Source organism: Astyanax mexicanus, chromosome 16, assembly GCF_023375975.1.
Source record: "Astyanax mexicanus isolate ESR-SI-001 chromosome 16, AstMex3_surface, whole genome shotgun sequence".
Taxonomy (NCBI): domain Eukaryota; kingdom Metazoa; phylum Chordata; class Actinopteri; order Characiformes; family Acestrorhamphidae; genus Astyanax; species Astyanax mexicanus.
The window spans coordinates 38,805,542-38,831,191 of record NC_064423.1 but is presented as its reverse complement, the minus strand read 5'-3'; the positions used below and the strand labels follow the sequence as shown (position 1 = coordinate 38,831,191).

At 38.4% G+C, this 25,650-nt stretch overlaps 1 protein-coding gene across 2 annotated transcripts in view; it reads right to left on the bottom strand.

Annotated features, from left to right (window-relative positions):
• tspan18a (tetraspanin 18a) overlaps nt 1-20,625 on the bottom strand; it is an 82,099-nt gene extending 61,474 nt beyond the window's left edge. For both annotated transcript variants that reach the window (XM_022670096.2, XM_022670097.2), the window contains exon 1: nt 20,437-20,625. The gene's annotated coding sequence lies outside the window, so the exon portion shown is untranslated. The remainder of the gene's footprint in view (nt 1-20,436) is intronic.
• Nucleotides 20,626-25,650: the final 5,025 nt, after the last annotated feature.

The window sequence follows — 25,650 nt, the reverse complement described above, 5'->3', positions numbered from 1 at the left end:
AAATGCAGTGTTTTTTACATTTACTTTAACATTTTATTTGATTGCAGACAGTATAAACCGTAATAACATACTTCATGTTTTTTAATCTGCTCGGCTTCATTTCATTTAATGATATACACTACCAGTCAAATATCTTAGAACACTGCCATTAGTTTCGCTTCATTTTTTTTTGCCATTTAATCTTTTCAGATTCAGTCAATAACTAGAAATAGTACAAAATCCAGTGTACAAAATTTGGTAGTAAAGTGCCAAAGCCTTTAAAAACAAAATAATGAACTAAAAACTAGTAATTTAATACTGTAAAATATGTAGTAGTAAAAAAACCTTGATAAGTATAGAAAGTATATATTGTTTAAAATAGAGGGGGCGGTTTTAATCAAGAAAAATTGCTATTGGAAATGGATTTTAAAAGCCTTGGTCTGTAGTAAAGCAGTGTTGGAACAGATGGAGTAGAGCTGGGCGATTAATCGATTTTATCGATTAATTCGAATTTACAGTTAAGGACGATTTTCTCTGAGTTTTAATTTTCAATATCCAGCTCAAAGTAGCTCCACGTCTTCTTACTAGAATCTGTAGAGCCCTGACATTTAAAACGAGGCATTAATAACTTAAAAAAAGTGAACAAGAAGCTTATTAAAAAACACTGTTTATTTACATCCTATAACGCTAGCTTCAGCTCCGAGCTCCGCCATCACTGTACTGATAATAACAGACATAGACATATATATACATAGACTCCACATCGTTTGCCTCCTGGCGCTGGCTGCTACGTGTGACGAGACACTAATATCACGAGTAGAGACACGATACTGGGTTCACGAGAACGAGACGAGACGAGATTTAAAAATAAAATTTTAAAGAAAACCTCAAAAATGAAAAATGGCTTGAAAACTAGAGTTTTATTTGACAAAATCATATAATGCAAATTTAACAGACTGGTTTTTCTAAAATATTGTTTTATAAGAAATAGAAATAAGAATAAAAAATAAAAATAAAACTTTTCTAGGTCTTATATAGTGCAAACAATAAGTGCAAACCACAAGCAGTCATATTAAGCCTATGGTTTGTGTCTTTTTCTCCTAAATCTCTTGTAATTTAACTATGCACATATATATATATATATATGTCTATGACATTATCAGTACAATGATGGCGGTGCTCGGAGCTGAAGCTAGCGTTATAGGATGTAAATAAACAGTGTTTTTTAAAAAAGTTTCTTGTGCACCTTTTTTAAAGGTATTAATGCCTTGTTTTAAATGTCAAGGCTCCCCAGATTCAAGAAAGGAGATGTGGAGCTACTTTGAGCTGGATAACGGTGGAAAAATTATGCCCCGTATCACCCAGTCTGAAGGGTGTTTGGACTGAACTGTTAAAATTTCTGGATCTCAGAACGCTGTGGGAGAACGGAGGTGTGCTATTCATCAAAGATAAGAACTTTTTTCACGTTTTACTACAACAAAACCAAAAGTCCATTTTACACCAGAGTTCTCATTTAAAAGCTGTGAAATGTGAAATGATCATTGCAGCTAAATGAGCATCAAAGCCATTTCACTGCTGATCAGCTGCAGGGAGACGCAGGATTTCTCTGAGGAGCCGCAGAGGCCGTGATGAAAAGTGGAGAAATCTTTAAACCATTAAAAAGCCTCAGAAACAAAACACGCACTGAGGACCGACGGAAGCTCTGTAACTGAGGGGCCGATCGATGGCAATCTGGTCCTGCATTTACTGGAGGAAATCTTACAGAACGATTAAAACCGAGGCTGTTTTTAATGCAGGTTTCCTGATTATTCCTGAGTTTAAAGCATGCTCTCTGTGGCTTTCCTTCTAAGCAACAAGGAAAAGAAACAGAAGAAAGCCTTCATGAATACTTCGGAATCTAAACACGAGGCTGCTTTTGTCGTAGCCATAGAAACTGGAGGTCTAGAACGACGTTCTGTCACAGTGTGAAGAGGAACAGAAGTTACAGCTGTCAAACTCTACAAGATCTGCACTATTCAGCAGACATGCTGGAGAACACAAAGACTTTCAAACCCAGCAGAACATTACTGCACATTTATATTCACACTGTACACGAGCGGAGCTTCATATGGACAATCTGATGTGTGATAATGCTTGTTGGGTTGTATCGATATCGATGTGAAACACGATAAATAAAGATTATAAATTAGATTAAGCTCCTCAAAGGTTTTAGATTACTTGGTTTGGCTGCACTCAGGTTTTCTCTCAGAATAAGAAGTAGTGTGAGCTTTTACTCTGGACCTCTACCTCACCCTGCTACCTCGTTTTACCTTATTTTAACTCACTCTGCCTCACTCTCTACCTTTTACTACCTCAATGTACCTGGATTTACTACCTCGCTCTACCTCATTCTGCACTCACTCTACTACCTCACTCTACCTCACTTTACCTCTCTCTATCTTACATTTTCTCAATCTGTCTAACTCTACCTCTCTCTATCTTACATTTTCTCAATCTGTCTCTATCTACCTCTCTCTATCTTACATTTTCTCAATCTGTCTAACTCTACCTCTCTCTATCTTACATTTTCTCAATCTGTCTCTATCTACCTCTCTCTATCTTACATTTTCTCAATCTGTCTCACTCTACCTCATTCTACCTCTCTCTCTTACATTTTCTCAATCTGTCTCACTCTACCTCATTCTACCTCTCTCTCTCTTACATTTTCTCAATCAGTTTCACTCTACCTCTCTCTATCTTACATTTTCTCAATCTGTCTCACTCTACCTCATTCTACCTCTCTCTGTCTTACATTTTCTCAATCTGTCTCACTCTACCTCATTCTACCTCTCTCTGTCTTACATTTTCTCAATCTGTCTCACTCTACCTCATTCTACCTCTCTCTCTCTTACATTTTCTCAATCTGTCTCACTCTACCTCATTCTACCTCTCTCTGTCTTGCATTTTCTCAATCTGTCTCACTCTACCTCATTCTACCTCTCTCTCTCTTACATTTTCTCAATCTGTCTCACTCTACCTCATTCTACCTCTCTCTGTCTTACATTTTCTCAATCTGTCTCACTCTACCTCATTCTACCTCTCTCTCTCTTACATTTTCTCAATCTGTCTCACTCTACCTCATTCTACCTCTCTCTGTCTTGCATTTTCTCAATCTGTCTCACTCTACCTCATTCTACCTCTCTCTCTCTTACATTTTCTCAATCTGTCTCACTCTACCTCATTCTACCTCTCTCTGTCTTACATTTTCTCAATCTGTCTCACTCTACCTCATTCTACCTCTCTCTCTCTTACATTTTCTCAATCTGTCTCACTCTACCTCATTCTACCTCTCTCTCTCTTACATTTTCTCAATCTGTCTCACTCTACCTCATTCTACCTCTCTCTGTCTTACATTTTCTCAATCTGTCTCACTCTACCTCATTCTACCTCTCTCTCTCTTACATTTTCTCAATCTGTCTCACTCTACCTCTCTCTATCTTACATTTTCTCAATCTGTCTCACTCTACCTCATTCTACCTCTCTCAGTCTTACATTTTCTCAATCTGTCTCACTCTACCTCATTCTACCTCTCTCTGTCTTACATTTTCTCAATCTGTCTCACTCTACCTCATTCTACCTCTCTCTATCTTACATTTTCTCAATCTGTCTCACTCTACCTCATTCTACCTCTCTCTGTCTTGCATTTTCTCAATCTGTCTCACTCTACCTCATTCTACCTCTCTCTCTCTTACATTTTCTCAATCTGTCTCACTCTACCTCATTCTACCTCTCTCTGTCTTGCATTTTCTCAATCTGTCTCACTCTACCTCATTCTACCTCTCTCTCTCTTACATTTTCTCAATCTGTCTCACTCTACCTCATTCTACCTCTCTCTGTCTTACATTTTCTCAATCTGTCTCACTCTACCTCATTCTACCTCTCTCTCTCTCTTACATTTTCTCAATCTGTCTCACTCTACCTCATTCTACCTCTCTCTGTCTTACATTTTCTCAATCTGTCTCACTCTACCTCATTCTACCTCTCTCTGTCTTACATTTTCTCAATCTGTCTCACTCTACCTCTCTCTATCTTACATTTTCTCAATCTGTCTCACTCTACCTCATTCTACCTCTCTCTGTCTTACATTTCCTCAATCTGTCTCACTCTACCTCATTCTACCTCTCTCAGTCTTACATTTTCTCAATGTCTTACTCTACCTCATTCTACCTATATCTGAATTTACCCAACTCTGCCTCCCTCTACCTTTATTTACCTCACTCTATCTTGTCTCACTCTGCCTCCCTCTATCTTACATTTCCTTACTCTGTTTCACTTTACCTCATTCTATCCTAAATTACCTCACTCTTCCTCCCTCTATCCTAATTTACCTCACTCCTAATCTTACCTCATTCTACCTCACTCTCTACCTTACATTATCTCACTCTACCCTCACTATACTACCTCACTCTATCTTAATTTTCCTCACTCTTCCACATCTTAATTTACCCGAATCTGCTTCCCCTTTGCTTCACATTACCTCACTATATCTTATTTGACCTCACTCCACCTCACTCTATCTTACCTCACTCTGCCTCCCTCTACTTCATTCTACCTGATATTATTATAATTTATCTCACTCTCTCTCTCCCTCTACCTCACTCTGCCTCCCTCTACCTCATATTATTATAATTTATCTCACTCTCTCTCTCTCTCTACCTCACTCTGCCTCCCTCTACCTCACACTGCCTCACTTTGCTGAGGCCACTGTAGATTAAAATAATAATTTTCTCAGTTTTTACTTCACTAGTCATTATGTTTTGGCAGACTGGTGTAAAGTTACACAATATAACTTATACATATCCAAAAAAACGAATGATCAATACTCCATCCATACTGCAGACATTTTAATGCAGATACAAACTCCAACAATTCATTACTGACACTTTCACTCCACACACCACCTGTTTCTAAATCAGATATATGAATCTTCAGACAAATCTAATATCATTATGATTTCTAATTAATTCCTCGTTAGCTAACATTTCACGCACTGCTGATCAGAAACACTGTTCACAAAAAGAAAAGGAAGCGTTCTGTCTGAACCACCGACTGCAGGTCACTTCCTCCAATTTAATTACAGAGTGTCTGTAGCGGGCTCAGTGGTTTAATACCTGGTGCTAATTGAGATGTTGAAATATTTTTTTAATTGGGCGCCAGTTATTAAATTAATTTAATTAGATTAATCAATTAATTAATTAATTGATTAATCAAATTAATTAATAACACAAGACATCTCAGGGTGTGGTTTCTACAGGTAACAGAAATTTTCATAACCAAGTTATCCAGAAAAACACACTGAAATGACAGGTTTTGTAAAATAAAAGTATTTATTAAATCACACAGATATGAGTAAATAATTCATTAAAAAGTCATAAATGTAGCCATTAGCTATCAAATCATAGTGTAGAATGATAAATGAGAAATAAAAGAACAAACACGTTATAATGCTGATATGAAAGGAATAAAGATTAATATAACTATTAAGTGAGTATTTCTAAATAAGGATCTAAGGCATTTTAAGTCTACGAAACCAATTCTTATTTCCAACCAAGCCACTCAAAATGAGTCATCTATACTAAAGACGCTCTATTAAAGACCTGACCCAGACCATGACCAACAGAACACCATCTGCCGAAAGATTAAACCCAGCTCTGCCTTACTCTGAGTTGTTGAAGTGGGCCTTGGTGACGTCCGCCTGGGTTGGTCGTCTGATGCTTCACCCCGAAAAAGGATCACGTGAGCCTGCCTGCAGGGTGGGTTGACTTCCTGTGTCAGCACGGAGCCCCATGAGAACCCACAGGGAAATCCCTTCGCTCTCAGCTGGCTTGCTGGTGGCCTCCGGACCGCAGGTTTCTGGGTTGGATCTGGCGGATCTCTTTTTCAGCTGTACTTTAGCTAAACTTAGATGGAATAATGCTTGGCTTCGTAGATTGTAAAATAACCTTAGATATTTTAACTAGGATAGCTAAGATTAATATACTTGAAGATTAAATGCGCTAGTCTAAGAAAACTAACTTAAGATGACTAAACTAACAGTCTATCCTTTCTCCATCTCTGGGCTCCCTAACCTCTCTCCTCTAACTGTTTTCCTCAACTCATCTTCTCCAACTCCTTCTCTAACTGCTCTGACCTGAACTCCCAAAACTCAACTGGCAACTGAACTGTGTCTGCCCGGTTTAACTATTAGTCTCTGTGGCCTGTTTGGCCCCTGAGCTATGATTGGCCCTGTGGCCCAAATGTCTGTGTTTTGATTGGTCTAGGAGCAATTTCAAACTTTGGTGGGGATTCACAAAGGGCCATAAACTCCCCCTCGCTCACATGGTCAGCATGCTTCAGCATTTTTCTAATAGATCAAACCAAAAGAAAAACTCAATTAAACAGTGGATCAAAATACATTTTTCAGCATATCAGTTTGTGAGGATAAATTCAGGAAACAAACAATCTTACAATTGAATCACAATAAATGTAATATATATATATATTGCCCACAAACATGTAATATTCAAGATAATCTTAGAAATACAACGATGGATGGTACTCTGTCAGAAAGAGATCAAGAGTCATGTTATTATTTAAACCCAATTAAATCACTTAAAAGATAATACATGGTTAAACCACTGATAACCAAATAAAGCTAAATTATCAAATGCTAATTAAACCTTGTTGATTCAGACTTGAATGTGTAGGAGAATTCAATCAGGACACATCCAAACACATATACCATATACCAGACACATATACCATTATTTAGTAAACATTCTATAAAACACCTTTTTTATATAGTCAATATATATGTATTTTAAGCAAAATCTTCTGAGTGAGGAATTCCTCCCCTTTGCTGAATGCTTAGATAAGCGGCTGGCATCGGAATTTACGACGGTGGGGGAGGTTGGTGAACAGAGAGCAGAGAGTCTCACTTACAAACGGTCAATGGAATTTCCAAGCTTAGAACATTTCTCTTAATTTCATTAATCTTATTTCTAAGTGATTGCAGAAGTAACTAGGCACAAACCCCTAAATTGGTACAACATTTGGTGAATTAACAATTTCCAAGGCATTAATTAAGTTTTGACACTCTCTTAAGTCCGCAGTCCCGTCCTAGTGATGCAAATGTTGCAAATGTGTTGCAAATGTTCCAAATGTTTACATTAACTCCGAGGTTTATGACTTGGAGGAATGTAAACAGAATTTTACCCTAAACTCGCATTTAGGGCTCTCGGGCGAGGCTGAGTGAAGAAATAGTCAGTAAATGTCATTTTGAAATTTAAGGTTGTTTGAAAAAAAAGATTACTCCAAGGTTTTTTTAGAGTGTTCTGGGTTCGAAGTTTCCTTATAGGCCGTAAAGTGGGGGTAGTGTGTGTTTGTGTCCAAGCAATGAAGAAATCCTCTGGTTAATCCACTACATGTCTGAAATCACACCTGCAATTAAACACAACACAAAGCTCAATACATCTCAATATCCTCCAACGCTCAGCGCTGCAGCAGATAGTTACCTCCACCCGGCTTCACCCGAGCTCAGCAACCAGAACTGATATTATGGATCACTGTTCAGAACGGTCTGTGTGAAATTGACTATACGACAGTTCAGTCGTACACTCAGCGCAATAAATTAGCCCATTCAGCCCTGCGAGCTCCAAATGCCATCTGAAGAGCTGTGAAAGATCCTCAGAAGGTCACTTTAAAAGTCAGTCTTCACAGAAGTACGCAAAACCCTCAGCGGCTGACGTGCCCTTCCAGCTGTGAATAGGACAGACTAGCGGAAAGGTCGAGGTGCGCTCGTTACCTGCACTCCACAAACTCGCTCTCAACAATGCTCAACTATTCACACACACTTTAGAGGAGGGGTGGGACAATATATCAGCCAAAAAAAAGTCACCACCTAAATTTAAACAAAGCAAATTGGTACAAGCAATGTCACTTCAAATCAAACACATCATGTTTCAATGCTTTGATTCTTGACAAAAGAAGTAAATACACAGCGCTGTCTCTGTGTCTGTGTGAGTGACAGGCTGCTGCTGCCTGAGAAGTGTGAGAGGGGGAAGGAAAGCACAGGAGTAACAGGAGGTAACCGCAGCATGGCCTCCATTCACATGGTTGGACACGTGCTTGTAAACTTGAGCATGTGTTGAAAGCTGTGCACCTCAGTCCAGCACAGTTTTGCAGCGCAGATATTTCCAGTTACAGCTGAATTTATGTTTTTAATCCCAGAAAAACCCCAGCTCTTATTTACCTTTTAAAATGCCATTTAAACGCCTGATTAAAGGGCAGATTACTGTTGTTTTGCTGTTTTCCTTTGGTTTTGAGTTCTTGGAACTGACTCAGGTGATGTCATGGGCCCGGCATTGTTTAATATTGCAATATATATCATTGAAAAAATAACATTTATATAACATTCCAATATTGTGCAGCCCTAATATTAACCATATCGAAAGACACTTCCTGTAGTTGTGGAAAAGATGTCATTCTGTTTGAGAAGTGTCAAATCATTGGCATGCATCAATAATGCAGAGAAATCTTCTAAAGAATCACAGTGGATCAACACCAGCAGATGACATGTCTCTCCAAACCATCACTGATTGGTGGAAACTTCACTCTAGACCTCGAGCAGTTTGGACTGTGTGTCTCTCCACTCTTCCTCCAGACTCTGCTCCCTTGATTTCCTTTAAATGAAATGTAAAATTTACTGATGATCAGTGATGGTTTGGAGAGACATGTCTGTCATCTGCTGGTGTTGATCCACTGTGTTTTATTATCAAGTCTAAAGTCAGTGCAGTTTTGTTTTCCCACAAAATCTTACAGCACTTCATGCTTCCCTCTGCTGATGACAACTTTTATGAAGATGCGGATTTCATTTTCCAGCAGGACTTGGCACAATGCCCACACTGTTAGAAGTAGCAATTGGGTTTATATAATATTCAAATTTTCTGAGACACTGACTTTTTGGGTTTTCATTGACTGTAAGCTTCATAATCATCAACAATAAAATAAATAAAGGCTTAAAATAGATCAGTCTGTGTTTAATACATCTATATAATTTATGAGCTTCACATTTTGAACTGAATTACTGAAATAAAGTAACTTTTCAATGATATTCAAATTTTTTGAGATGCACTAGTATGTGCTTCAGTTAGATTATATAGTTTTATATCTAAATTGGGCTCTGAATGCAGTTGAGAGGCATTTATAACAGATTTAAACCTGATTTCTCCAACTATTTCAGGAGGCGGTGTGAACATCTCAGCCAGATGTTAGACCAATGTAAATATGTGTCGACTGCTACAAGCCACAACCCCTCCCCCCCGTGCAGTGAGGGCCCGCCCCCCTACTGTTCTGCTCCAACACACAGTGTGTTTAACTGCATGTGGTTCAAAACCACAAAGACTAGTACAGGAGGCCAAGCAGCTGCATTACGTCTTATACGTCTTATTACCATCACCTATGGAAAATGCAAATTAAAAGAGAGTGTTTCTTACATTTAGTTTGACTTATTTTTGATTGCAGAGAGTAAAAACCCAAGATATTTCATGGTTTATCAGCTCAACCTGATTTCCAACTCATGGTTTGCTGCAAAAGCTGCATTTACTAAAGGCAGATGATCTCCAATTTGTAACGAATGTGTGAGGAAATGACTCAAATTAAAACAATGTTCCTTAAAGAAAGAAAGACTGGGAAACATTTGCAACTTTCATTGCCATATTTCTCCCTCTACATCCCATAGTATCATTAATTAAACCATTCAAGATCAAAAGCCTAAGCTAAAACCCTGTATCTCTCATCCCTCAGACGCACTGCATCAAAAATGTCATTTAACAACAGCTGATAGAATCACGTTAACAAGAAATTACAAGGGGATATCGTTTATTTGCACCTTGTAGTTTTACCTCTTATGCTCTTGTGGGATGAGAGGAACTTTTTTATCCGAGCTGTGGATTGATTGCGTAATTCCATATTCCTCTCTTTTCTGATTGAATTGTTGTTGTTTGCTGTTGTTTTTCTATTTTAATCTGATAAAAACCCTCATACAGTGAGGAACAGCAGCAGGAGCTCCTCAGATAAAAAGCTGCTCTCATGTTTCTCAAGGCAGGACAGAGCGAGATGAGTGTTTGGTTCTATAAAATTGAGCTACCATTACTCAGTGTATTAGCTTGTTATGCTAACTGGCTAGCGTTAGTTAGAAAAGGTGAGCTGAATCTGCTTCTTTGGCGGTGCTGTTCTACACAGCGCCTTTAGCAGTACGGCAATATGTGAAAAATGCATACCAGTTTTAATTTCCCCTTCTGCCCAGCAGTAATCGTAATATAATACTTTTATTATATTGTTACTGATATTCATTAATAATCTGACTAATAGCTCAATCAAATTAGAATACATCCATGTATACACCTCTGTTGGTAAAGAATAGTCTGATTAAGGCCGTTCCAAATACAACTTTCCGATAAAATCCGATAATTCGTTAAATACAGCTCTAGAAAAAATTTAGAGAGCACTTCAGTTTCTGAATCAGTTTCTCTGATTTTGCTATTTATAGGTTTATGTTTGGGTAAAATGAACATTGTTGTTTTATTCTATAAACTACAGACAACATTTCTCCCAAATTACAAATAAAAATATTCTCATTTAGAGCATTTATTTACAGAAAATGAGAAATGGCTGAAATGACAAAAAAAGATGCAGAGCTTTCATTTCATATTCATATTCATATTCACAAAGAGTTTTAAGAGAATTTTTTTCATGCATCTTGGCATCATGTTCTTCTCCTCCACCAGTCTTACACACTGCTTTTGGATAACTTTATGCCTGCAGTCCTCCTGGTGCAGAAATTGAAGAAGCTTGTGATCATCCATCTTCCTCTTGATTATATTCCAGAAGTTTTCAATTCTCTCATTTTTAGATGCATTTTAATATTTTTTATATTACTGTTACAGCTATTTCTGATTTTTTCTGATTTGAGTTTGTTTGAACATAGTTTACTTCACATTTAACAAGGACTTGTTTTTTTTTTTTATCAGATCAGATTAAGGGGTGGTTTTATTGTGATGGAGAGTCTCGGCCTGGTTAAACAGCTCTCAGTTCAAGGTCTGTTCTCCTGCTGAGACGCTGGAAAAAGGAAAAACGAGGCTCTCACGCAGAGAAAGGATGAAAAGCAGAGGCAGATGGGACTGCAGCTTCTCCCCCTGACATTTCACAGCACCCCCACCATCCACCCATCATCCACCCATCCACCTCCAGGTGGGGAGAGGGCACGGCGGGGCCTGATTGTTACCCACAGCACTGCGTCCTCCCTTTCACTCCTCTAATTAGCTGCTGAACAGCACGGCCCGCCGCCCTGACTGGCATCTGAAAGCGGCAGCCGTCAGCAGCAGATACACCTGTGAGCTTTCTCCAGCCGCTCCCCTCACACTGCTCCACACAAAGCTGTACAGATGGGTCTGGACGGCTTCCTCAGAGCCCGGCCCGCTTTAATACAGCTGGATCCGGGCCCTACTGGGCCGCCATTGATCCCGGCTGGAAGAAAAAACACATAAGAGCTGCAGGCAGGTGGAGCCGGCACAATGAAGCTCTTTAATAAGGCGCTGATCAACCCGGCACTGCTTTTAAAGCTCGGAGGCAGGCGGGGGTGGCAGGGAGAGCGGCGGGGGGGCAGCATGATAAAGCGTGCCCCAAATTAAAACGTGGAAAAGCAAAGAAGACTTTCTAAACTAGGGCTTAGGGGTGAACGATATGGCCCTAAAATAATATCACAATATTTTGTGGTATTTTTGCGATAATGATACTCTTGGCGATATGACAAATCTTCAAAAATTCAAGAATACTCTACTGCAACAAAATGAAAATTAAAATGAATTATTACTGCATACGATATGATATGATATGATATGGCACATCCCTAACTGAGGTACATAAAAAAAAACAAGAATTTCATCAGATTTGTAACAGAAGTCAATGATCCAGAATGTCATGATACTAATAATAATGCAATAATCCAAATATCTCCATATATCCAGGATTAAATAAAAGTTAAATAAATGATACTGGACAGATATAATCTCTAGTCTCTAGTAGATACAATAATGGGAAATGAGAACAGTGTGAATATATAAAAAATATATTCAGCAAAAAAGGACTACCCTGATGTGATAATTAGGGGTGGGTGATATGGCACCAAATTTCAGGGTATGATATCATCTACGATATTCAGAAATGTTGGCGATATTATTGTGTACGATACATTATGGCACACCCCTACTATGGCTGCACGATATAAAAAAAAAAAACAAATGTTCTTTTTTCGATAATATATATCAAGATATTTAACAATGCAGGGCCCCATGATGTCACCAGCCCTGCCCACACCCGCGTGCTGTCTCGCGTCCGGACCAATCAAGAGCCAAGTCTGAGTCAGCACCGAGCTCATCACAAAACCCAAGGAAAACAAGCAAACAACAGTAATCAGCCCTTTAATCAGGCATTTAAATGGCTTTTTAAAAGATAAATAAGAGCGTTTTTTTCATCTGGAATTAAAAGCGTGAATTCAGCTGTAACTGGAAATATCTGCGCCGCAAACCTGTGCTGGACTGAGGTGCACAGCTTTCCACACGTGCTCACGTTTACAAGCACGTGCCCAACCATGTGAATGGAGGCCATGCGGTTACTTCATGTTAACTCCTCCCCCTCACGCTTCTCAGGCAGCAGCAGCCTGTCACTCACACAGACACAGAGGCAGCGCTGTGTATCTACTTCTTGTGTCAAGAATCAAAACATTGCAACATGACATCACACATCCTGCGATGTGACTACTGCGCATCCGCACATCGCCATGGCGATGCTTAAACGATATATCGTGCAGCCTTAGTCTACACTGAAGGAATGCACAGCAACCACTGCCTCCAAGCTAAAGAAGTTTATTTGTATGAGTATGTATAAGTATGTGTGTATAAAAGTGTGTGTGCGTGAGAGAGAGAGTGTGTGTATGAGGGTGTGGGTGACCTTAATACAAGAGCACAGTAATGGATGCCAAAGATTTTGCTGACTATGGAAAAGAAAGGCCATGTGCTGATGAGTTGTTTACTTCTATTTCTCACATTTTCACACAATTATCTGAACTTTCTACTCCTTACATTTTAATAAAAACAGCCTCATTACTCCTATTTCATTTCAGCTCGTTTTCATTCCGGCTTCTCATCGTTCAATAAAACCCCTATCCAGATAAATCTCTCCATCCAGATAGAGTAAATTTGATTGTGATTGGATGTAGAGTAAGGTATAAACATATACCATTCTGACTTCCTATTGGTTTATAATGTGATCCATCACACTCCCACAGACTTGTACAGTAGACAATAGGTATGATGCATGATGATGCATGATGGTGCATCACTTCTTCAGCTGCCTCTCTTCTTACCCTGATGCTCCATCACTCTAGAACAGGGTCATCTGGACTTATCATCAGACCACATGACCAATCTTTATCCTCCCTAGCAAAATGAAGCAGTTTTTTTCCAGTTATTCTCACTGATAAGTGCTTTTCTTAAGGTTACACAGCTGTTTAGTCCCTTTAATCCCTTGACTTCCCTTTACTGCATTGTTTGAGTGGGAAAGCTCTTACTTTCACTATTAAACATTTCCCTTATAGAGTTCTATTGCTGTTTTTCTACCATTTGTTCTGACCACTTTCCTTCCTGGAACATAATGCTTCTTCTGCTTTTTAATAATGCGCTGGACTTCTTGAGTTCTTTCTTCTAAAATCTCTTGATGTTTTCTCTGCATTATTGATGCAGCCAATGATTTGACCCTTCTCAAACAGAGTGAAATCTTTTCCATGACTACAGGATGTGTCTTTCCATGTGCTACTCACTGCATCAGTTGGGGTTAAATAACTCAAATAACTTGTTGCCAACTATTGCAGTAACTACAGTATTATCCAATAGGAGGTTTGTACCTATTTGCTTAGTTAAACATAAGTACCGACTTTTTTTGGCCAGGCAGTGTTTATCCAATTTTAAGAGTTCTAAAAATCTCTGTTCTAAAACAAAAGAGAAATGGGATTGGGTTGTTCACACACAGGAAATATAGACCAATTTTAAGGATCAATATCGATATCGATATAAATCGATATCATATCATTTAAATAGCATTTTTTTAAAACCCACCCATGTTGCAGCATTGATGCTATTATACTAGTGCATATCAAAAAATATAGAATATCACTGAAAAGTTACTTTATTCCAAAACGATCACTGATTGTGGAAACTTTACTCTAGACCACAAGCAGCTCAACCACTCTTCCTCCAGACTCTGCTCCCTTGATTTCCAAATGAAATAAAGTAAAATTTACTGATGTTCAGTGATGGTTTGGAGAGACATGTCATTTTGCATTTCTGCTGGTGTTAATCCACTGTGTTCTGTATTCAAAGATCAAAATCTTACAGCACTTCATGCTTCCCTCTGCTGACAACTTTTATGGAGATGCGGATTTTATTTTCCAGCAGGATTTGGCACACTGCTCACTAATTTTTCTGAGGCACTGACTTTTGTTTAGTTTTCATTTGCTGTAAGCCATAATAATCATCAACAATAAAAGAAATAAACACCTAAAATAGATCAGTCTGTGTGTAATACATCTACAGGGGTTGGACAATGAAACTGAAACACCTGTCATCGTTTTAGTGTGGGAGGTTTCATGGCTAAATTGGAGCAGCCTGGTTGCCAATCTTCATTAATTGCACATTGCACCAGTAAGAGCAGAGTGTGAAGGTTCAATTAGCAGGGTAAGAGCACAGTTCTGCTCTAAATATTGCAATGCACACAACATTATGGGTGACATACCAGAGTTCAAAAGAGGACAAATTGTTGGTGCACGTCTTGCTGGAGCATCTGTGACCAAGACAGCAAGTCTTTGTGATGCATCAAGAGCCACGGTATCCAGGGTAATGTCAGCATGCCACCAAGAAGGACCGACCACATCCAACAGGATTAACTGTGGACGCTGTAAGAGGAAGCTGTCTGAAAGGGATGTTCGGGTGCTAACACGGATTGTATCTAAAAAACATAAAACCACGAATTCAATGTGCACCTCAACTCTCCTGTTTCCACCAGAACCGTCTGTCTGTCACCACAATCAATTATTGTGCTCTAAAACCAGGTGTTTCAGTTTCATTGTCCAATCCCTGTATATACAGTAAACAAATTTCACACCAAACAATTAGTGACTGACACTACAGGCCTGCTGATAAAGACTGGCAGGAGTGTTTACTTTGCAATTCCACAGCTTCTCTGCCAATCACAGCACTGTTTATCCCCCTAAACCCACCCCCCCCCCCCAAACCCCCACCCCCGTTACTGTGGCCTGCTTTCAATACACTGACAGGGTGTGTAATCAACTTAAACTGTCTAACCGCGAGAGCTGAGTGTAAACGCTGCATTGTTGCAGGTGTGGGGAGCGTGAGAGCTGACGGGTGTGGGATCGGTTGGCTGTATCGGCACGTCGACCCTTCCTCACCTTTCTTTCTCTCCGGGTAAACGCAGCTAATCTGTTAATCACCGAGGGGGAGCCGGAGCCCTGTCTTCTCATCTCCCCCAGACACTCCAATAATCCCCCCGCCTGCAAATCCCCCCCATCACCTGCCAATCAGCTCCTGGCAGCACCGCTGCTCCTTTTAAGTAGCCGGGCCTGTCTGCAGTAAAGCCCGGGGATGAAAAGCGATAGATAGGGGGATGACGACTAGCGCTGATCTAAATGGGATTTTCCTGACAACTTTCTTTTCCTTAAATGATGAGCAGAGCGCTGGCAGCAGGTTCCAATGATCAAGCCCTAATCATGAAAGAAACCACATGACAGGGGGCTTCAGAGGGGCCGGCTGAGGGCCTGTTTAGAAAAACACACACCCACCTGAGCTTCACACGCCTGCTTCCACCACCTTGAATGTGTTATACATTCATTACGTACATTATTAAAGCATTATGGGTGGAAACGGTGGAAAAAGAAAAATAATCAAAAGTTCCTGACCTAGAATGTAAGCTGTTTCCTACAGATAGAAAGGCAGTGTGTTCGTTACGTTACATTATTTGTTGAACTAGTTGCTTAACTGGTTTGGGTATTATTGAGATCCTGAATAATAATGGAGAATTAAACACTAGAGGATAAGCATTTAGTATGTGAAATGCCTCTTTTTGAACTGTTCCGATACATCAGCTCACAGATGCAGCCTTGTGCTGATCCACATCACCCTAGGAGTGATGAGGGGAAAGAGAACCATCTATTGTACCCACCCAGAGAGAGCAAGACCAATTGTTTCTCCAGGAGAAATCTGATGTGAAATAAACTTGGGTTGTAGTGAAACTTCATATCCAGTACAAAATACAATACATTTTTCAAATAGCAACTACAACAGCATTAGTGAAGTAAGGGTTGGGCTATATGACCCAAAAAACACAAAACTAATATTTTTATGATGATGCTGATATATACGCTGATATATAAAGTACATCCAGTATAAAGTAAGTGAAATGTATATATTTTTACAATTTAACACTTTTTAACCCAACATAAACATTGAATATGATCAGAAAAATAAGGAAAATGCTTTTTTTATTATTTATTTCTAGTTTTGTCTGTTGTTTACAGTTACTGAAAACACATCTAACAAATGTCTTAAAAAACACACTAGTAAATATGAATTGTCTTGTTTTTTATGACTTTTTAAATAACTTTTCTGATATGGAGGCAGCACTACTACTAAACTCGTTTGGGTATTACTTAGATCCTGAAAAATAGTGGCAAACTTTTACATTATTACAAAATTATTACAAAAAGGACATTTATTGAGTGAAATTTGTACATTTTTACAGTTTTACGCTTTTATACCCAACGTAAACAATGAACATATGCCAATAGCCTCGAACAATGTAGGTAAAAGAAGTTACACCCACCTGAGCTTCACACGCCTGCTTCCACCACCTTGAATGTGTTATAAATTCATTATGTACATTATTAAAGCATTAAGGTTGGAAACAGTGGAAAAAGAAAAATAATCAAAAGTTCCTGACCTAGAATGTAAGCTGTTTCCTACAGATAAAAAGGCAGTGTGTTCGTTACGTTACATTATTTGTTAAATTTTGTTTCACATTCTGTATATTTCAGTGCTCGATACAGTGAACTTTACAAGGACAATTACCCAACCCACTCATTAGGACTCCCCCTATCACTAATAATGCCCCAACAACAGGAGGGTGAAGACTAGCACATGAAGGCACATGCCTCTTTTTGAACTGTTCCGATACATCAGCTCACAGATGCAGCCTTGTGCTGATCCACATCACCCTAGGAGTGATGAGGGGAAAGAGCACCATCTACTGTACCCACCCAGAGAGAGCAAGACCAATTGTGCTCCAGGAGTTAAGCAGCATAAAGTTATCCAAAAGCAGTGTGTAAGACTGGTGGAGGAGAACATGATGCCAAGATGCATGAAAACTGTGATTAAAAACAACCAGGGTTATTCCTCCAAATATTGATTTCTGAACTCTTAAAACTTATTACATTATGAATATGAACTTGTTTTCTTTGCATTGTTTAAGGTCTGAAAGCTCTGCATCTTTTTGGCTATTTCTGCAAATAAATCTGGTAAATGACAATATTTTTATTTGGAATTTGGGAGAAATGTTGTCTGTGGTTTATAGAATAAAACAATTATGTTTATTTTACTCAAACTTATACCTATAAATAGCAAAATCAGAAAAAAACTGATTCAGAAACTGGAGTGGTCTCTTATTTTTTCAGAGCTGAAATCAAATTTTAGAGACAAAACTGTCATAGTGACACGTTTTGCTTTTTATCCAATCAGAACAGTGGGATCTATCGACAACACACAGACAACACTGCTACCATGAAACTGTGGGCAGGGTTCAAGCACAACACTAAAACGACCACTTCTGACACCAATCTTTACATGTTAATTTATATATGTTATATTAATAGCAACATATTGCAATATGATACAATATTATGATATATATTTTCCTACGTTTTCTTCTCCCAATACACAAACCCATAACAACATATCTGAACTTTACATGCCTGTATCTGCCCCCCTCCTCACTGTGTAAAGCATTCATTACATACATTATTAAAGCATTATGGGTGGAAATGGTGTAAGATAAACAATCAAAAGTTCCTGACCCACAACAGGCTGCTTCCTCCAGATAAAGGCAGTGAGTTCTCTGAGTTTCTGTCAGGGTTAAGCTTGCTGTTTGGGTGAAGCGGTGAAGCCATTGTTAAAATATTTTATACTTGATTGTGGTTTAAATCTGGAGGAAGAATCTTAATGGTCAGCTGAAAAAATCCGCTCTGAAGGCCACAGACCAAAGACAACATATGTGAGTACGGGGGGATGACAGCTGCTCACAGTGGCCATGAGAAAAAATAAAGAGAATAAGAAAAAGCTTCTACCAAAATACAGACGCATTTCGCTGACTAACATCACCCTAGGAGTGATAAGGGAAAAGAGCGCCATTTACTCTACCCACCCAGAGAGAGAGAGAGAGCAAGGCCAGTTGTGCACCAGGAGTAAAGCAGCATAAAGTTATCCAAAAGCAGTGTGTAAGACTGGTGGAGGAGAACATGATGCCAAGATGCGTGAAAACTGTGATTAAAAAAAGAGCGCCATTTACTCTACCCACCCAGAGAGAGCAAGGCCAGTTGTGCTCTCTCAGGGCTCCGGCAGCTGATGGCAAGCTGCAAACTTGCACTTCTGAAGAAGAAATCTGATGTGAAATAAACTTGGGTTGTAGTGAAACTTCATATCCAGTACAAAATACAATACATTTTTCAAATAGCAACTACAACAGCATTAGTGAAGTAAGGGTTGGGCTATATGACTCAAAAAACACAAAACTAATATTTTTATGATGATGCTGATATATACGCTGATATATAAAGTACATCCAGTATAAAGATAAAGTGTCTATTTACTGGTAACACCAAAACCAGTCCTTTTTTTACCGCTATAAACATTATCACAATGCTAAACAACAGTGGATAAGTAATTTGTGTGTGAAATTCATACATACATTTGTACAATATGTCAGAAACATGCCATTTTTTCACATGAAATTAAACATGTGTACAACTACTGAAAACACAACAAACTGTTATATATAGGACTGTTAGTTGAGCATTAGGTGGGCAATATGATTATACAGTATAAGTACAGTAGCATGTACTTTATTTACTAGGATTTAATCCGATTTTTTTTAATCAGCGTTTTTTTTTTTTGTTGACACACCTCTAACTCGAAAAGTCAAGTTTTTTCACTCGCGAATATGTTTTTATTGATTTTGATTTTTCTGACTTGAAGGCACCAACACTACCAAACTACTTTGGGTATTAATTAAATCTTGAAAAATAATAGAGAATTTTTACTATTTTACGTTTTTTACACAACCTAAACAATGAATATGGCCAGAAACATCAGGATTTTTTTTATTATTATATATCATAAAATATTATCTATTTTTATGTTGCCAACAGATATTAAACATGTTTACAACTACTGAAAACACAACAAACTGACAAAGAGCACTGTTAGTTGAGCATTAGGTGGGCAATATGATTATACAGTATAAGTATAATAGCATGTACTTTATTTAGTAGGATTTAATCAGATAAAAAAAATCAGTTTTATTTTATCGACATGCCTGTTTTTTGTGACTTATGCTGCTGAAGGCAACACTATTGCTTAACTAGTTTGGGTATTAAGATCCTGAATTATAATGGAGAATTAAACATTAGAAAATAAGCATTCAGTGTGTGAAATGTATATATTTTTACAATTTATAACTTTTTAACCCAACGTAAACAATGAATATGGCCAGAAACATTAGGAAAAATGTTTTTGTTGTTGTTGTTGTATTATTTATTTCTAGTTTTTGTCTGTTGTTTACAACTACTGAAAACAAAACTAACACATTTCTAAAAAACACAAGAGTTTCCCACTCGTAAATACGAATTTTCTTGTTTTTTTATTACTTTTTTTCTGACTTGGAGGCAGCACTACTACTAAACTCGTTTGGGTATTACTTAGATCCTGGATAATAATGGCAAATTAAACATTATTACAAAGCTAGGCAACAGAAAATAAGCATTTATTGCGTAAAATTCGTACATTTTTACAGTTTTACGCTTTTTTACCCGACGTAAACAATGAGCATATGCCAATAGCCACCAACAATGTAGGTAAAATAAGTTATACCATGTTGTTTTTTGTAGTTTTAAGAGAAATACGCTCTGAAAACGATGATTTTGTGTAAAATCCCTGTAAAAACTCTCTACATTCTGTAGTAGCAGTAAGTTGGGGAGCAGCGCGGCGTGTTGATCCCCGTGTTCAGTGTTTATATATAAGATAGTAAAATAAAGCCGCTTACCGTGTTTACACTGATTCTATTCTTTATTCCGGTTTATTCAGCGCAGCAGACGCTCTCCGGATCCGGCAGGCTGATATCCAGTAGGGTAAAACGTGTATAAACGGATCCGCGGATAGTGCGCCCGGTCCCGGTACTCTCTCCGCTCAGCGCCCGGAGCTCCAGTGTTCTGCCGCCGCTGAGCTGCAGCCCGAGCTCGGCTCGCCCGGGATCCTGCAGCCGCTGCCCAGGGGCGGGGCCTCCGCGCACAGGCCACGCCCCTTCCAGATAGCGACAAAACTAGCGTTAACTAACGAAACTTATAATAATGATTAATTCTCCGTTATTATTTAGGATTTAAAATTACTCAATGACTTCAAGTCAGAAAAAGTCATAAATATAAACAAAATATATATTTACGAGGAGAAAAATCGGATGTTTTTTTTAGATTTGTTAATTGTGTTTTCAGTAACCGTAAACAACAGACAAAAAAACAGAAATAAGTAATAAAAAAAAAAACTTTTTTTCCTGATGTTTCTGACCATATTTATTGTTTATGTTAAGTAAAAAAAAGCGTAAAATTGTAAAAAATGTACGAGTTGCAGACACTAAATGCTTATAACTTTTTTTGGACTGGTACTGTTTGTATACATGTTTTGGACTGGTACTGTATATATAAATGTTTTGGACTGGTACTGTATGTATTTTTTTAAGCTGGTACTGTAAATATTAATGTTTTGGACTGGTACTGTATGTATATTTTGTTTTGAACTGGTACTTTATATATACATATACAGTCCAAAAACTATATATATAGAGGACCAGTCCAAAACATGAGTATATACAGTACCAGTCCAAAACATTTATATATACTATACCAGCTTAAAAAAAATACAAACAGTACCAGTCCAAAAAAATATACATACAGTACCAGTCCAAACTATGAAGAAAACATATAAAAACATTAGGTTATTATATTCTTAGATGACACGTTGACCTAGACAAGGTTCTTTTCCTGATCAACTCGTTTTTCCTAAATATTTTCTTTTACTACACTCTAAAAAACAGAGGTACGATATGAGTACTTTTTTGTACTCGAAGGTTCATTCTTTATAATTGTACCCTCAAAGGTACAATATTGGTCTTTACAGGGTCAGATTTGTTCCCTCTGAAGTACAATGTCTTTCCTGACAGCAATAAGTACAAATTTGTACCATTTAACCAGCCAAAAGGTACATTCAGTATTCTGCATCACTGTACTAATGAACAGTATATATTTAAATTGCACATTTTTTATTTGAAAGCCAGACAATTTTGTATCATCAAGTTTTTGAGCCATTTTTAGTTGATGACAATGTTTATAATCTTTATAATCTATACTGGCACAAAAACCATGGGTACAAAAAAGTACTTTCATTGAAAGGTACTTTTTTGAACCTTAATATAAGGTACAGCCCCAGCGACAAGCTTTGTACTCTTTTAAGTACAAATCTGTACTTATATTTCTTAGAGTGTAGGTACTTCAGACAATGGAGGTTGAGGAAGAGTTTCATGTGCAGCATCATAAACAGCTCAGAGACCTACTGTATTTCACAGAGAACAAGAAAAAGTGGATTTTAGAAGAAGGACACCTTTAATAGTTAATAACTTGAATGTCTTGTCTCTTAATGTGTTTGAGAGCATATGTTGTAAAGTAGTGAAGAGGTAGAGTTACAGGTATACAGTGAATATCTCTATTTGAATAATGTTCTAATTCATATTATGGTAAGAACTACTCAACTAAGAAAAAAACATTTAAGAAATGAAGGTCAGTCAATATGAAACATTTAAAGAACTTTGAAAGTATTTAAGTGCAGTCACTGCAAAGACCATCAAAAACATTATGATGAAACTGGCCCTCATCAGGACCGCCCCAGGAAAGCACGAGCAAGAGTTTCCTCTGTCGTACAGGATAAGTTTATCAGAGTTACCAGCCTCAGAAACCGCGAGTTACCAGCTCCCCAGATAAGAGCACCTAAATGATGCACGGTTGATGCCTCGCCTATAGATATATATATATATTTAGTTTTTTCTGATTTTGCTATTTATAGGTTTATGTTTAAGTAAAATGAACATTGTTGTTTTATTCTATAAACTACGGACAACATTGATGCAGAGCTTTCAGACCTCAAATAATGCAAAGAAAACAAGTTCATATTCATAAAGTTTTAAGAGTTTAGAAATCAATATTTGGAGGAATAACCCTGGTGGCTTTTAATTACAGTTTTTATGCATCTTGTCATCATGTTCTCCTCCACCAGTCTTACACACTGCTTTTGGATAACTTTATGCTGCTTTACTCCTGGTGCAGAAATTCAAGCAGTTCAGTTTGGTGGTTTGATGGCTTGCGATCATCCATCTTCCTCTTGATTATATTCCAGAGGTTTTCAATTTGGTAAAATCAAAGAAACTCATCATTTTTAAACTGTGCTGAGGAACTGTGGTCTCTGGAATGATGGAGCTCCACTGCAATACTTTTGGATGGAAGTACTGTATCTTGTTTGACCTCCTTGATTCCTGGTTGTTCAATTATGAAAATAGCCTAATGCTAACAGAGAGCCAAGATCTACTGTATATAACAGCACATGCTCACCACCCCCCTCCACGCCCCCACCCACCTCCAGGCTTTGACCAGCAGCCTCTGTATTGACTGTGACATTCAGTGAGTGCTCAGTGCTGCCTGCAGGTACTCTAATTGACTGATCTGGGTCCTGTGAGGGTCCTGGGAGAGCTCCATGAATAATGCCTCCAGGCAAGGTGACCCAATCTGGATCATTACACGCTCTGCTTGAGTCCTGAGGCTGATATTTATAGGCAGGGCTACAGGTACAGCGCTCTGTTGCTCACTTCACTTTCTTTCGTTTCTTTCTTTTTTTGCTGTTATAAAGCAATTTTAGCTTCACACCTGCTTTATATTCTGCCTGAAGAACATGGGTGGACCAAATAGCAACCCTCGGGCTAAATATTCTTTTGTAGGAGTTTAAAGGGACACTAAACCCCTGATTTTTTTTGCTGACTCCACTGACTCCATCTTTAGGTAGGTAGGTGGGTGGGTGGGTAGGTGGGTGGGTGGGTGGGTGGGTGGGTGGGTAGGTAGGTAGGTAGGTAGGTAGGTAGGTAGGTAGGTAGGTAGGTAGGTAGGTAGGTAGGTAGTGATTTTAAAATTCAATACAATTCAAGAAAGCTCCAATTGTATTCATTATATTTTGACAGTTTGCAGATTTACTTTAAATTTTGACTTATAAGTAGATTTTTTTAATAATGTTTCTTATCAAACCTGAAACCTCTTTATGTAATGCTTGAATGGATATCCTAAAGAAATTGGTGTGTAATCAAGGTAAAATGTGACTAAAATGCCTGTCTGTTAAGAGGTTAATACTAGTCAATTTCTGCTAAATATCTCTAGACTTCACTCTAAGTTCCAGTCTTGAAGACCCATCCCTCAAATATCTCAGGTAAATCTCTACAGTTGCGCTCCTGTTCCCTCTCATTCACCACCGCTAATGGATAAACCAACCCTGGTCGTCTCTCGCAGATTGCTGTGTAGATTAGTGAGGCGGAGATTCGTCCCACAGGGGAAAACTGGCCACATCTGGAATGGAGACTAGGCAGCGCGCCCTGTTTCCACCCACGGCTCCCTTTCACCTCCTTCCTGACACCAGGACAGTAGAGGTAGAGCGCTCACGTCTATCACTCTTCCTTTATGCACTGGAAACTTGCGCCGGTGCCAGGAGCGTATACCCCAGCGTGAGGAGGACTGTGGTCTTCGCCTGAAGACAACTTTACGTCCCCTGTCTGTGTGCTGAAGTCATTCTCACCCTATTAGACAAAGAGGAAGAGAGAGAACTCAGGCTGGTTCTGGTTCTGCATGGGTTTCCAACATTTTTGCAGACCCAACTCAGCCCAAGAAGCTAACTCCATTAGCACTACTCAATGACTCATATGGGCCCATTTTTTTGTGGATCACACAGCTGGATTTAAGGGGTTTCGGTGTGTTTTTGGTATCATGAAAGTGCAAAAAAATACACTTTGCGCGACTGGAAATGCAACGGAAAAGGTGTAAACTAATTCTCTTAATTAATTATGGGCGTGTTTTAGGTGTAACATGAAATAAACCAATCAGTGTGCAATCAGTCATCATTCCCTTTAAGAATCAGGTGAGCTCTGACTTTGGCACGTTCAAATCTTAACAGCGCTGCGCTTTTTCACGTCTCAGCAGAGACAGATACTGAGCTGCTTATTCGCACTGTTAAGATACGCTAGCAGTTCATTTAAGGCAACAGTAATGTTATTTTCATTGGTGTAAAAAACAGGGAGGATGTCAGGGAGGAATTTTAGAAATAGGTGCATTTCTCCGCCCAAAAATGATACCGCAGAAAAAGCAGAAATTATTTTAAAATAAACTTTTAAAATCGAAAACCTCTTGAATATTATCAAGAGGAAGACAGATGATCTGAACTGCTTGAATTTCTGCACCAGGAGTAAATAGTTAGCATAAAGCTATCCAAAAGCAGTGTGTAAGACTGGTGGAGGAGAACATGATGCCAAGATGCATGAAAAAAACTGTAATTAAAAACCACCAGGATTATTCCACCAAATATTGATTTCTGAACTCTTAAAACTTTATGAATATGAACTTGTTTTCTTTGCATTATTTGAGGTCTGAAAGCTCTGCATCTTTTTTGTTATTTTAGCCATTTCTCATTTTCTGCAAATAAATGCTCTACATTATATAAATATTTTTATTTGGAATTTGGGAGAAATGTTGTCTGTAGTTTATAGAATAAAACAACAATGTTCATTTTACTCAAACATAAACCTATAAATAGCAAAATCAGAGAAACTGATTCAGAAACTGAAGTGGCCTCTTATTTTTTCCAGAGCTTTTTATGTAGTGATTATGGTTCTAAGCAAGTATTTGGACGCAAAAAACACACCTTGTGCATCTTAAAACATGAAAAAGGCATTAACTATATCTATTCAATGAATTAATCATGGGTGTGGTTTATTTTGGGAGTAACGTGAAATAAACCAATCAGTGTGCCAGTTGTCATTCCTTTTAAGAGGCAGGTGAGCTCTGACTTTGGCGCTTTCGTATTTTAACAGCGCTGCGCTCTTTCACGTCTCAGCAGAGACAGATACTGAGCTGCTCGTTCACGCTGTGAAGATACACCAGCAGCTCATTTAAGGGAACAGTAA